Source organism: Carcharodon carcharias, chromosome 3, assembly GCF_017639515.1.
Source record: "Carcharodon carcharias isolate sCarCar2 chromosome 3, sCarCar2.pri, whole genome shotgun sequence".
NCBI lineage: Eukaryota > Metazoa > Chordata > Chondrichthyes > Lamniformes > Lamnidae > Carcharodon > Carcharodon carcharias.
Window position 1 is genome coordinate 96,941,413 of NC_054469.1, and position 15,317 is coordinate 96,956,729.

Here is a 15,317-nt window from a genome sequence, read left to right on the forward strand (position 1 = left end):
TGGGCTCAGGTAGTCCCTCTGTTTCGAACATATAAATTCAGACATTCTCAGCGCGACCAGCATTGGAGTGTGACCTCAACGTGGTGTGAGAGTTTGGTGAGCTAAGGGAAACTTAAATATCTTTCTAAAAATCTACAAAAGTAGGGAGGTTATGCTTCAGTTGTATAGAGCACTAGTATGTAGATTTGGACACATTCACAGAGGGCCCTCGGGAGCAGAGGAATTGCCCATTGGAGGTTGAAACTTCCCGGGTAATTCCCACATAGGTCTATACGTCAGGACTTCCACAGTGACAACATACATATGTGCAAACATTTAAATTGAGAGCAGGAGTAGACCACTTGGCCCTTTGAGACTGCCTCACATTCAATAAGATTATGGCTGACCTGATTTTAATCGGAACTCCACATTCCTGCCTACTCCAATAACCTTTTACCTCTTGCTAATCAAGAATCTATCTACCTCTGCCTTAAAAATATTCAAGGATTCTTCCTCCATCACAGAATCACACAGTGCAAAAGAGACCCTTCGGCCCATCGAGTCTGCACCGACACGTTAGAAACACCTGACCTACCTACCTAATCCCATTTACTGGCACTTGGCCCATAGCCCTGAATGTTATGATGTGCCAAGTGTTCATCCAGGTACTTTTTAAAGGATGTGAGGCAACCTGCTTCCACCATCCTCCCAGGCAGCTCATTCTAGACCGTCACCACCCTCTGGGTAAAAAGGTTTTCCTCACATCCCCCCTAAACCTCCTGCCCTTCACCCTGAACTTATGTCCACTCGTAACTGACCCTTCAACTAAGGGGAACAGCTGCTCTCTATCCACCCTGTCCATGTCCTTCATAAATTTGTACACCTCAATCAGGTCACCCTTCAGTCTTCTCTGCTCCAACGAAAACAACCCAAGTCTATCCAACCTCTCTTCATAACTTAAATGTTTCATCCCAGGCAACATCCTGGTGAATCTCCTCTGCACCCCCTCCAGTGCAATCACATCCCTCCTATAATGTGGCAACCAGAACTGCACACAGTACTCCAACTGTGGACTCACCAAGGTTCTATACAACTCCAACATGATCTCCCTACTTTTGTAATCTATGCCTTAATTGATAAAGGCAAGTGTCCCATATGTCTTTTTCACCACCCAACTAACATGCCCCTCTGCCTTCAGAGTTCTATGAACACACACCCCAAGGTCCCATTGTTCCTCAGAACTTGCTAGTGTCATGCCATTCATTGAATACTTCTTTGCCAAATTACTCCTTCCAAAGTGTATCACCTCACACTTTTCAGGGTTAAATTCCATTTGCCACTTATCTGCCCATTTGACCATCCCATCTATGTCTTCCTGTAGCCCAAGACACTCAACCTCACTGTTAACCACCTGGCCAATCTTTGTGTCATCCGCAAACTTACTAATTCTAACCCCCCCAACCCACATAGTCATCTATGTCGTTTATATAAATGATGAATAATAGGGGACCCAGCATAGATCCCATGGGAAGCCACTGGACACTGGCTTGCATTCACTAAAGCATTCTTCTGTCATCACCCTCTGTCTCCTATAACTAAGCCAATTTTGAATCCACCTTATCAAATTACCCTGTATCCCATGTGCATTTGCTTTCTTTATAAGTCTCCCATGTGGGACCCTGTTTAAAGGCTTTGCTGAAATCCATATTAACTACATCAACTACACTACCCTCATCTACACACCTGGTCACCTCCTCAAAACATTCAATCAAATTTGTTAGGCATAACCTCCCTCTGACTATCCCTGATCAAACCTTGCCTCTCCAAGTGGAGATAGATTCTCTCCTTCAGAATTTTCTCCAATAGTTTCCCTACCACTGACGTGAGACTCACTGGCCTGTAGTTCCCTGGCTTATCTCTACAACCCTTCTTAAATAGTGGAACCACATTAACTGTTCTCCAATCCTCTGGCACCTCCCCTGTGGCCAGAGAGGAATTAAAAATTTGGGTCAGAGCCCCTGCGATCTCCTCCCTTGTCTCCCTCAGCAGTTTGGCATGCAAATCATCCAGACCTGGAGACTTGTCCACTTTTAAGCCTGCCAACACCCCCAACCTTTGAGGAAGAGAGTTCCAAAGGCTCACAGCGCTCTGAGAAAAAAAAAAATATCCTCAACTGTTTTAAATGGATGACCCATTATTTTGAAACAATGACCCCTAGTTCTAGATTTTCCCACAAGAGGAAACAGCTTCTTAGGAACTAGAGGTAATTTAAGTTATATTTGTATTTGTGGGGGTTAGGAAAGAGTTTTAGCTTTAAGTTTAGGTTTAATTTGTATTTCTGTATTGGTGTTAAGAAAGGGAGGAATTCAGTTTTAGTTTCACTTTAAAAGATGCCTGCATTATAATAAGATTTTCTGACTCTTGAAGGGGAGTTGCCGAGCAATGGGAGGCCCACACAGAGACAGGGAGAAACCAAAAGCAGTTTGAGCTCAGCTGGTGATTATGCTTTAAGGTGTAGGAAGCAGTTTAAGTCTGGCTGACATATTAGCAGATTGCTGATGAAAATAAGTCTAAGAATCTTGGATAAGTTCCTCTAAAGTTGAAGTAACAGTGAATGTCGAGTTCTGCATCTTAAGGGAGATGCCAAGTTGTCAGCAATCTACTGGGAGAGGGAACTGCAGGGACCAGGTCCTAAAGGAAAAAGATAAAGGCCCCAAGATACCCTTTAAGTTAAGTCAAAGGACAAGGACAGGAATTTGGATTCAGTAGAAGTGCAAGTAAGGAATAGAGTGGAAGGCTCCAAGATTAAAGAAAGAAAGCTGCAGGATGCAAACTTAAAGCAAAATAGGCTTGCAAGGAGCCAGAAGACCCAAGGAGACAGCTATGGGCATGTGAAGCAGTGGTTTTCTGTTGGCATGGCTGAGTCTGAGAGAGAAAGCGTGGAAGAAAGCTGGAATGTTTCTGGTGACCCAGGGGAGAGCAACATCGAAAGGAGAGTTCAGAATCCTGGAGGTGGACCATTGTGGAAGGCATCTGTGAGAAAGCATCATTTGGGAAAAGATTCCAAAGTGAGTTCTTTGATGGTGGAGATTGGAAACCTTCATGTGAAAGACGGAGTTCAGTGAGACTGGTTGGCTCACGGTGTGACAAGCATCTGGGGGGAGTTGAGTGGAGATCCATAGCGTCTATTTGGGGTGGCATCTGTCACTTGGTTTCCAGTGTGGTGTGCCTGACCACAGATCGCCTATTGGTTTACATGGACTGTGAATTTACTGTGAACATTAGAGTTGAGATAGCTTTTGTAACTTAATAAGTTATCCTTATATAGGAGTATTGTAACATAGTTCATTTTTTCTTGTTTAATAAATGTTTTATTCTTTTGTTAAAAATTCATCAGCTGACTCTCATGACTGTTCAGTAGCTACTCTCCATGTTTCTAAACTAAAAATAAATAAATAAATCTATCAAACTGGGTTCCTTTAAGAAGGGAGTGAAGCAAAAGACGGGAAATTACAGGCCGATTAGCCTGACCTTGGTCGTTGGTAAGATTTTAATTTCATTATTAAGGATGAGATTTCAGAATACTTGGAAGTGCATGGCAAAATAGGGCAAAGTCAGCATGGTTTCATAAGGGAAGGTCATGCCTGACAAATTTGTTAGAATTCTTTGAGGAGGTAACGAGTAGATTAGACAAAGGAGAGTCAATGGACGTTATCTACTTGGACTTCCAGAAGGCCTTTGACAAGGTGCCGCACAGGAGGCTGCTCAGTAAGATAAGAGCCCATGGTGTTAGAGGCAAGGTACTAGCATGGATAGCAGATTGGCTGTCTGGCAGGAGGCAGTGAGTGGGGATAAGTGTGTCCTTCTTAGGATGGCGGCCGGTGACTAGTGGAGTTCCGCAGGGGTCAGTGTTGGGACCACAACTTTTCATTTTATACATTAATGATCTAGATGAAGGAACTGAGGGCATCCTGGCTAAGTTTGTAGATGATACAAAGATAGGTAGAGGGACAGGTAGTATTGAGGAGGCGGGGAGGCTGCTTAAGGATTTGGACAGGTTAGGAGAATGGGCAAAGAAGTGACAGATGGAATACAATGTGGGGAAGTGTGAGGTCATGCACTTTGTTAGGAAGAATAGAGGCATAGACTATTTTCTAAATGGGGAGAGAATTCAGAAATCTGGAATGCAAAGGGACTTGGGAGTCCCCTAGTCCAGGATTCTCTTAAGGTTAACTTGAAGATTGAGTCGATAGTTAGGAAGGCAAATGCAATGTTGGCATTTATTTCGAGAGGACTAGAATATAAAAGCAGGGATGTGCTGCTGAGGCTTTATAAGGCTCTGGTCAGACCACATTTAGAATATTGTGAACAATTTTGGGCCCTGTATCTCAGGAAGGATGTTCTGCCCTGGAGAGTGTCCAGAGGAAGTTCACGAGAACGATCCCAGGAATGAAAGGCTTAACATATGAAGAACGTTTGAGGACTCTGGGTCTATACTCAATGGAGTTTAGAAGGAAGAGGGGGGATCTAATTGAAACTTACAGAATACTGAAAGGCCTGGATAGAGTGGACATGGGAAGATGTTTCCATTAGTAGGAGAGACTAAGACCCGAGGGCACAGCCTCAAAGTAAAGGGAAGACCTTTTAGAACAGAAATAAGAAGAAACTTCTTTAGCCAGAGAGTGGTGAATCTATGGAATTCATTGCCACAGAAGGCTGTAGAGGCCAGGTCATTGAGTATATTTAAGACCGAGATAGATAGGTTCTTGATTGGTAAGGGGATCAAAGGTTACGGGGAGAAGGCGGGAGAATGGTGTTGAGAATCTTATCAGCCATGATTGAACAGCGGAGCAAACTTGATGGGCTGAATGGCCTAATTTCTGCTCCTATGTCATATGGTCTTATGGACTTACGGTCTTATGTTCCAACCTAGGATCTGACTTATCAAGTAATAACATCAGCCAGGATCATAACACTCTCCACATCCACCTTGTTAAATCCTCTCAGGATCTTATATGTTTCAATCAAGTTGCCTCTTACTCTTCTAAACTCCAGCGCATACAAGCCTAGCCTGTCCAGCCTTGCCTCATAAAAAAAGCCTTCCATTCCTGGTATTAAGCTGCTCTGAACTGCTTCCATCACATTTACATCCTTCCTTAAATAAGGAGACCAATACAGTACACAGTACTTCTGATGTGGTCTCACCAACGCCCTGTACAACTGAAGTATAACCTCCCAGCTCTTGCATTAAATTCTCCATGCAATTACTGATAACATTCTATTAGCTTTCCTAATTACTTGCTGTACCTGCATACTAAACTTCTGTGATTCATGCACTAGGACACCCAGATCTCTCTGCATCTCAGAGCTCTTCAATCTCTCACCATTTAAATAATATGTTTCTTTTATATTCTTCCTGTCAAAAGACAATTTTACATTCTTCATTTGCCAGATCTTTGCCCATTCACTTCTGTAGCCTCCTTACGTCCTTTTCATCACCCAATTTCCTGCCTATCTTTGTGTCATCAGCAAATTTAGCAACCATACCTTTGGTTCCTTCATTCAAATAATTTATGTAAGTTGTAAACAGTTGAGGCCCCAGCACTGATCTCTGTGGCACACCACTTGTTAAATCTTGCCAACCAGAAAATGACCCATTTATATCTATTCTTTGTTTCCTGTTAGCGAGCCAATCTTCTAACCATGCCAATATGTTATCCCTAAACCATGAACTTTTATTTTATTTTAATAACTTTTGGTGAGGCACCCTATCAAATGCCTTCTGAAAATCTAAGTACAGTACATCCACTAGTTTCCCTTTATCCACAACTCATGTAACTTCTTCAAAGAACTCCAATAAATTGGTTAAACATGATTTCCCTCTCACAAAACCATGTTGACTCTGCCTGGTTACCTTCAATTGATCTAAATGCCCAGCTATAACATATTTAATAAGTTTCTACCATTTTCCCTATGACAGATGTTAAGCTAACTGGCTTGTGGTTTCCTGCTTTCTGTTTTCCTCTCTTTTTGAATAAAGGAATTATATTCACTATTTTGGAATCCAATGGAACCTTTCCTGAATTTAGGGAATTTTGAAAAATTAAAACCAACACATCAACTATCTCACTAGCCACTTCTTTTAAGACCCTAGGATGAAGTCCATCAGGACCCAGAGAATTGTCAGCCCGCAGCTCCAACAATTTTCTCAATACCACTTCCTTGGTGATTATAATTTTCTTGTGCTCCTCCCTCCCCTCCATTTCCTGATTTACAGCTATTTCTGAGATGTTACTTACATCTTCTATAGTGAAGACCGATGCGAAATACCTGTTCAATTCATCTACCATCTCCTTATTTTCCATTATCAATTCTCCAGGCTCACCTTCTATAGTACCAACACTCACTTTGTTGGCTCTTTTCTATTTTTAAATATCTTGAGAAACTCTTATTATCTGTTGTTAAATTTCTAGGTAATCTTTTGTACTCTAATTTTTCCCTCCTTTTTAATCTTTTAATCATTCTTTGCTTTTTTAAAATATCCTGTCCAATTTTCTGACCTGCTACCCATCTTTGCATATTTATATGCTTTTTCTTTAAGTCTGATACTATCTTTAACTTTTTTAGTTAACCAAAGATGGTGGTCCTCCTCTTGGAATTTTTATTTCTCATTGGACTGTAGCTATTCTGTGTATTCTGAAATATCCCCATAAATATACCCCACTGCATCTTTATTGACCAATCCCTTAACCTAATTTGCCAGTTCACGTAAGCTAGCTCTGATTACATGCCCTCATAATTGCCCTTATTTAAGTTTAAAATACTAGGTTTAGACCCACTCTTTGCTCTCTCAACTGAATGTAAAATTCAATATTATGATCGCTGTTACCTTGTTGGTGGGGGGGGGGGGGGTGGTGGGGGGGTGGGGGTTGGTGGTGGTGGTGGGGTGGGGGGGTGGGGGTGGGAACAGGGAGTAGGAGAAGGCCACTCTCTTAAACCCAGCAGGCATGGATAGAGGTGAGCAGACAGATTGTCATCAGGAGGAACTGGCCTCAGTGCAGGAAAAGGTTCAATGATCTTCATCAGCCAGACAAGGTGAGTGCAACATCTCATGACAGGTCTCTGAGTATTCAACCTCGAGTAGACACACCAGCTGAGGAGCCTAAGGGTGCTTGCTGCTCCTGAACATGGAAGGAATGTATACCCAGGACACTCATTGACCCCTCAGCAAGACTCAGAGCCAGAGTGCTGTAGAGGACTTGCCTGCACTGATACATACAGCCTCTTATGCCAATAAAGGAGATGACAACACAGTGGTAATGTCAGTGGAACCGTAATCCAGAGGTCCAGACTAATACTGTAGGGACATGAGTTCAAATCCCACCTGAAGCAATCCATGTCCAAATGCAGCAAGACCTGGACAATATCCAGGCTTGGGCTGACAAGTAGCAAGCAAAATTTGTGCCACACAAGTGCCAGGAAATAACCATTGCCCCTTGACTTTCATTGGCATTGCCATGGCTAAAACCCCCATTATCAAAACCTGGGAGTTACCCATTGACCAGAAACTGAACTGGATGAACCATATAAATACTGTGGTTACAAGAGTCAGAGGCTAGGAATCCTGCAGTGAGTAACTCACCTTCTGACTCCCCAAAGCCTGTCCACCATCTACAAAGCACAAGTCAGGAATGTGAAGGAATACTCCCCACTTGCCTGGATGGGTACAGTTCCAAGAACACTCAAGAAGCTTGACACTATCCAGGATAATGCAGCCCACTTGATTTGCACCCCACCGACAAACATTCACTCCCTCCACCACCAACGCACAGTAGCAACAATGTGTACCACCTACAAGATGCACTGCAGAAACTCACCAAATCTCCTTAGACAGTGCCTTCCAAACCCACAACCACTACCATCTAAAAGGACAAGGGCAGCAGATAGTGGGAGCACCACTGGAAGTTCCCCTCCAAGCCACTCACCGTCCCAACTTTAATAATAGCTTCTAACATTTTCCCTATGACAGATGATAAACTAACTGGCCCGTAGTTTCCTTCTTTTTCCCTCCCTTTTTGAATAAAGGAGTTACATTCGCTATTCTCCAATTTAATGCAAACTTCCACAAATCTAATGAACTTTGGAAAATTAAATCCAATGCATCAAATATCTCACAAGCCACTTCTTTTAAGTCCCTAGGCTGCCATCCATCAGGACCTGGGGACTTGTCATCCCACTGTTCTAACAATTTGCTTCATACTTCTTCCCTGATGAATGTAATTTTCTTGAATTCTTCCCTCCCTTTCAGTTACTGATTTACAGCTATTTCTGGGATGTTACTTGTACCCTCTATAGTGAAGACCGACACAAAATACTAGTTCAATTCATCTGTCATCATTTTCCGTTATTAATTAATATTTTGGGTATACCTACACAGCCATGGATTGCAGCAGTTCAGCAAGGCAGCTTACCGTCATCTTATGAAGGACAATTAGGGATGGACAATAAATGCTCGCCTAGTCAGTGACACCCATATCCCATGAATGAATAAAAAAAAATACTGATTCCTCAGACTCACTAATTATAGGACCAATGCTCACTTTGTTTACTCTTTTATTTTTTAAAAGTCTGTGGAAATTCTTACTATCTGTCTTTATATTTCTTGCTAGCTTGCTCTTGTATTTTAATTTTATCCTCCCTCTTAATCTTTTCATCATTCTCTGCTGTGTTTTATATTCTGTCAAATCTCCTGACTTGCCACCCATCTTTATGCAATTATGTGCTTTTACTTTAGGATTGATATTGTCTTTAACTTTTTTAGTTAAGCACGGATGGTGGGTCCTCCCCTTGGAATTTTTCTTTCTCATTGGAATGTATCTATTCTGTGTACTCTGAGATATCCTCTTAAATGTCTGCCATTGCATAGCTATTGACCTAAATTGCCAGCTCACTTTTACTACCTCTGCTTTCTTATGCTCATAATTGCCCTTATTTAAGTTTAAAATGTCAGTCTTGGACCCACTCTTCTCCCCCTCAAACTGAGTGTAAAATTCATCATATTATGATCACTGTTACCTAGGGGCACCTTCACTATGAGGTCCTGATGGGCATTTTCAGTCGTACACCCAGTCTCCGACAATCAGAAATTGGAAGATTTGGCCCATTATGTTTATTCCATTTTAACAATATTATTTACTGTCAGAAGTTCAAAAATAATGACATTCAGATGTAGAGTAAATATTTGATTTGGCATTAATTGTTACTGTATCTCAGATTAAGCATAATATACTATATTTGTAATGCCAGGCATCAGCTATCACTACTCAGCTGCATAATGAGAAATTCGCAGTAATTTACTGAATAAGAAATGAAAAATTAAATCTTCCAACTAAATATAAATGCATGCTACTTTGGTTAAATTTAGCTAGCATTACAGGCAGACATCTAAATCAAGCATTTAAAATTAGCTTGGTAATTAACTTCTGCACAGTAAATATTATTAGGCAGTTAATTGGTAATTTTGTTCAGAAGTGACAAGAATGCTGGTGCTGAAATGGAAACGATCAACTGATACAGTTGGAGTGCTCTTCCAAGATCCAAGTTGAGATCTGCTCTTGGGGTAAAACAAAAAGATCTGTATGCTAGACCAAAAATGCTATACTTGATTTGGGAGTCTTTGATGCTGGAACTTGGTGTTAGAATATGAGAAATTTAGATCACTAATGTTCTCCGCCCTTAAGGACATTGATAAAAGTACCTGCAAAGAGTACTGCAAGATTAATAAGCTTTTATACACTAAATTGTGACTGCGCAGTATAGAGATTGCGAGAAGAAGCAGGGAATTGAATCAACATAAATTCCTACAATAGTGGAATAAAATTTTGGACTAAAGTTGTCATCTTATAGGCCAACAGCAGTATAGAACAGAAACAACTGAATCTTTAGAGTTCTGCTCTGAATTGTTCACTCACATTTACTTTTTATTCTGTGTAATTTCTATGCTATTGTTATAGCCTCAGTAAGACCTTAGAAATGCAAGCAAATATATTTAAATAAATCAAAAGCAAAATATGGCAAATGATAGAAATCTGAAATAAAAACAAAAATGCTAGCAATATCCAATTCAGGTGGCACGAGTGGAGTGAGAAGCAGTTAACCTGACCTGGAAGTTAATTCTGTTTCACAGCTGCAAACTATATTTCCAGCATTTCCCATTTTTAAAAATATTTAAATAAATGCTTGATGTAATTTGCTGCCTTGAACATCAGAATTTCAGTTTCTTCCCTAAAGTCACTTTGAATGGGTTCAAGAGAAATGGACTTTGTTTTGTTACACTGTTTGCTATATCTTTTTAGCACAGTTTTTATTGGAGATTTTTCAAAATGCTGAATTTTTATTGATTTTTATAAAGTTGGGGAATTATTTTGGGGGACAATTTTGTTAACTGATTAAAAGAAGTTTGGTCCCTTTTTTTTATGGGATAGACTAGATAAAGGAGGATGTAGCTGCGGCGACATTGGCAGTGATGTCACAGGCGATGTCACAGGCATTGTAACTGCATGTGCAGTGTGTGCCCCCTGAAGTTGCGGTGTCAGGAAACTCAGGCATTTTTGATAGCTCCCAGTTAACTTTAGCTAATGAGCTTCTGAAAGTGGAGACTCTAAGATGGCAGCTCGACACCATAAATTAAATAAAGACTTACAATTATTTGGCATTTCGCATGACCTAATGAACTCCCAAAGTGATTTACAGCCAGTGAAGTACTTTTTGAAGTGTAATCACCATTGTAATATTGGAAATCTTGCAGCCAATTTGCACGCATTAAGCTCCCACAAACAGCAATGTGATAATGCACAGATTTTCTGACTTGGCGGTATTGCTTGAGGGACAAATGACTCCCAGAGAAAAATCCCCTGGACTTCAAAATAATGCCTTGGGATCTGTTACGTCTGTCTGAGAGAGCAGACTTCTAATGTCCTATCCAATTCTAATGAGGAAATTTCTTCTCAACTCTGTCTTAAATGATCAATTCCTTATCCTGAGTCTATGCTGCCAATGGTGGGCCACGTTTCCTGCCTTCGGATGTCAGGAACCTCACTGTAATACATCTACATATCATTATTAGGCCAGCCCACTGGAATCGTCTCCCCTGCTGGATCGTCCACCCACGTTAGCAGGAAAACATGCCGACGTGCTTCACAACAGCATGTATAAGGCGTGCATTTGGCGGGCTGCACTTTGCTCGGGACTTCAAGGTTTGTTTGTCTACCTTGCTTCGGTCAGCACTCCCAGTCGTCAGCGCCAGGCAACACAGGCAGCACCACATCACTTCTAGGAGGGCTCAAAGATAGGTCTCTACTTACCAGATTATCCACATGCGGATGGCTTTCAATGGCTGCAGGGCTAGGGTTTGCTTGGGGAAGGGGGAGAAGTGACCTCAGGCAAGGGCAAAGGCTGCAGGATGAGAGCTGTACTGGGGAAGGAGGGTATCCCAGGGTGTGTGGGAGACAGATGTTGACCTATGCAAGTGGCCTCAAGATGGTGAGGTCTGAGGACGCAGACTCCACAGGAGGTGGCCAGATGGACATGTGAGGGTATGTGTGTGAGAATGAGTGGTGATGTCCCTTGAGCTGGCAGTGAGTGAGATGTCAATTAATGTGTGTTGGGCTTGAGTGTGTGAGTTTAGGGCGATGAGATGGTTGCCATACCCTGGCTGCATGGATGAGATCATTAATCCTGTATCTGCATTGGATGGCCAATGTGCAGCATCGGCACTGATCACCACCGCCATTGTTTACCAAGCTGGAGTGGTAATGTTGCTGGTCCTCCTGCGGCCAGAGCAGGTTTAGAGGACATCACAGCGGGCCTCCATGGCATCCAAAAGTCGCTCGAGGGCTGCAGTCTTCTTGCCTATTGGAGCCATGTCTTCTTTACTGCAGCCCTGGGCTGGAAGCATTGAGCACGACTGTACTTTAAATGTGGTGCCTGGCGTGATGAAGCAGTGAGGTGACGGTGTCACAGGCGAATTGGAGCCCACCCACCATCGAAACAGTGTGTACCCCAGGAATACATTATTAATGCAGCGGGTATGGGACAATATGGCTCGAAAATCTGCCATTGCGGCCAGCAGGTAAAACATTGTTTTTCGCACCTGCTAGCTCACTTTGTGGAAATCTAAGGCGATTATGCCCTTAGATACATTATTCTCTGTCTTTTCATCTAAACCATTAATATAGATTGTGAATAGCTGAGGCCTTAGCACTGATCATTGCGGCACTCCACTAGTCACAGCCAACTTGAAAATGTCCTGTTTATATCTTTACTTAGCTTCCTGTCCATTAACCAATCTTTTACCCATGCTAATGCATTATCCCCAACTCCATGACCTTTATCTTGCCTATTACCCTTTGTGTGGCATCTTAATGATTTGTTCTAATCAAACGGTGCTTTTCTAAGTGCATTTTTAAGACTTCCTTAATAATAAATGCCAACATTTTCCTTATGACTGACGTCAAGCTAACTGGCCTCTAGTTCCCTGCTTTCTCTCTCCTGTTCTTGAAAAGTGGTGTTACATTTGTCAATTTTGAATCCACTGGGAATGTTCATGAAACTAAGGAATTTTGGAAAATCACAGCCAGCACATTGACTGGGTGGAGTTTTCCGTACCTGCTGGCATTGGGCATGTTCAGCGGTGTGAGCGGATAATATGTGAGAAGGCCAAAAATCAGTTTCACAACATCGTGACACCAGTTCGTGATCATCCACTCAGCCTGTTGATGTGGGCCTTGTTTCCTGCCATCAGATGTCAGGAACATCATTGTAATACATTTGCATATCATTATAAGGCAAGCACATCAGAATCATCCCCCCACACTAGATCATCCACCCATGTCGGTGGGAAAACACGCCAGTGCAGATCATGTCTTGACAAATGTGACATGCAGAAGTTGGGACTTACTGCCATGACCCTGCTCACATCCTGGACACCCGAGGAGCAGATGGTGCTGGAGCCCAACAGCAACAGAACCCTGGAGGGACGTCCACGGCATGCTGGGTGGATTCTCATGGACATTGCTCATGCGAAGCAGCTCAAGGGAGGTAGAAAGTCACCGTTGAGGCTTCTGCTCACAAAGGATGATTGTCGAGGTGGTAGACAGGAAGGACCAACTGTGTTTGGGAAGGGAAGATGTACCGGAGGGTGGGAGAGGAAGGTCTAGGATTGACTGGGTGAGGAAGATGTTTTGGGGGAGGTTCGGTTTCGGGGGGGTGGGGAATAAAAGGTGTCATAAGAAATAGGAACAGGAGTAGACCATTTGGCCCCTATGGCCTGCTCCGCCATTCAATATGATCATGGCTGATCTGTTTGTGTTTTGAATTTCACATCCCCATCCAACCCTGGCAACCTTTGATTCCCTTGCCTGACAAGAGTCTATTTACCTTTGCCTTAAAAATATTCAATGACCCTGCCTCCACCACCTTCTGAGGCAGAAATTCCAAAGTCTCACAACCCTCTAAGAGAAAAAATTTGTCCTCTTCTCTGTCCTATAAGGGTGACTCCTAATTTCAAAACAGTACCCCTTAGCTCTGGGCTCACCCACAAGAGGAAACATCCTTTCCAGATCCACCTTCTCAAGGCCGTTCGGGATCTTGTATACTTCAATCAAATCACCGCTCACTCTTCTAAACTCCACTGGAAACAAGCCCAATCTGTCCAACCTTTCCTCATACGACAACCTACTCATTCGAGGTATCAATCTAGTAATCCTCCTCTGAACAGCCTACAACATATTTACATCCTTCCTTAAATAAGGAGACTAAAACTTCACACAGTATCAAGGTGCGACCTCACCAATGCCTTGTATAATCGAAGCATAACATCCTTACTTTTGTGTAAAATTCCTCAAATGATCTGGAAAACCAAGTACAGAATGTTTACAGGTACTTTTATCCACTGAGCATGTTATTCCTTCAAAATACTCCAATAAATTGGTTAAACATGATTTTTCTTTTACAAAACCATGCTAACTCTTCCCGATTGCCTTGAGCTCTTCTGCGTGTCCAGTTATAACCTCCTTTATGATCGATTCTAATAACTTCCCCACAATAGACGTTAAGCTAACTGGCCTATATGTTCCTGTTTTCTGCCTCCTTCTCTTCTTGAATAGAGGGGTTATATTTGCTACTTTCCAGTCTGATGGAACCTTTCTAGGATCTAGTGAATTTTGGAAAATTAACACCAGCACACCGACTACCTCATTAGCCACCTCTTTTAAGACCCTAGGATGTAATCCATTGGGACCTGGAGACTTGCCAGCCCGCAGCTCCATCAGTTTGCTCAGTATCGTTTCCTTAGTCATTTCAATTTCACCAAGTTCCTCACGCCCATTCACCTCCTGATTTGCAGCTATTACTGGAATGTTTTTTGTATCCTCTAGAGTGAACACAGGCGCAAAATATTTGCTCATTTCTTCAACCATTTTCTTATTAGCTACTATTAACTCTCCACTGTCACTCTCTAGATGACCAACACTCACTTTACTTACCCTTTTCCTTTTAAATACCTGTAGAAACTCTCGCTATCTGTTTTTTTATTTCTAGCTAGCTTCCTCTCCATACTCTAATTTCTTTCTCCTGATTAACCGTTCTGTCATTCTCTGCAGCTCTTTATATTCTGACCAATCATCTGTCCTGCCACTCATATTTGGGGTGTTCCTCATGCTTAAGTTCCTTAAGTTTGATGCTTTCCTTAACTTCTTTAATTAACCATGGTTGGTGGGTCCTCCCCTTAGATTTTTTTTTATAATGGGAATGTAATTATTCTGAATACACTGAAATGTCCCCTTAAATGTCTGCCACTGCTTCTCTATTGATCTATCCTCTAGCCTAGTGTCCCTGTTCATTTCAGCTAGCTTAGCTTTCATTCCCCACATAGTCTCCTTTATTTAAGTTTAGGATACTAGTCTTAGACCCACTCTTCTCCCTTTCAGACTAGATGTAAAATTCAATCATATTGTGGTTGCTGCTACCTAGGGGTACCTTTACTCTGAGGTCATTAATTTATCCTGTCACATTACACAATACCAAGTCTAAAATAACCTGCTCACTGGTTGGTTCCAGAGCATGCTGCTCTAAAAAACCATCTCAAAAGCATTCTAAGAACTTTTCATCCAGGCTACTACTGCCAAACTGATTTTTCAAGTTTATCTGGAGATTAAAATCACTCATGCTTATTGCCGTTCTTTTATCACAAGCACAAAATATTTTCTCTTGAATACTTTCTCGGGGTGGGGGGGGTAATGTTGAGAGGGGAGAATGAAGGTGTCGGGGGGCTGTTGTAG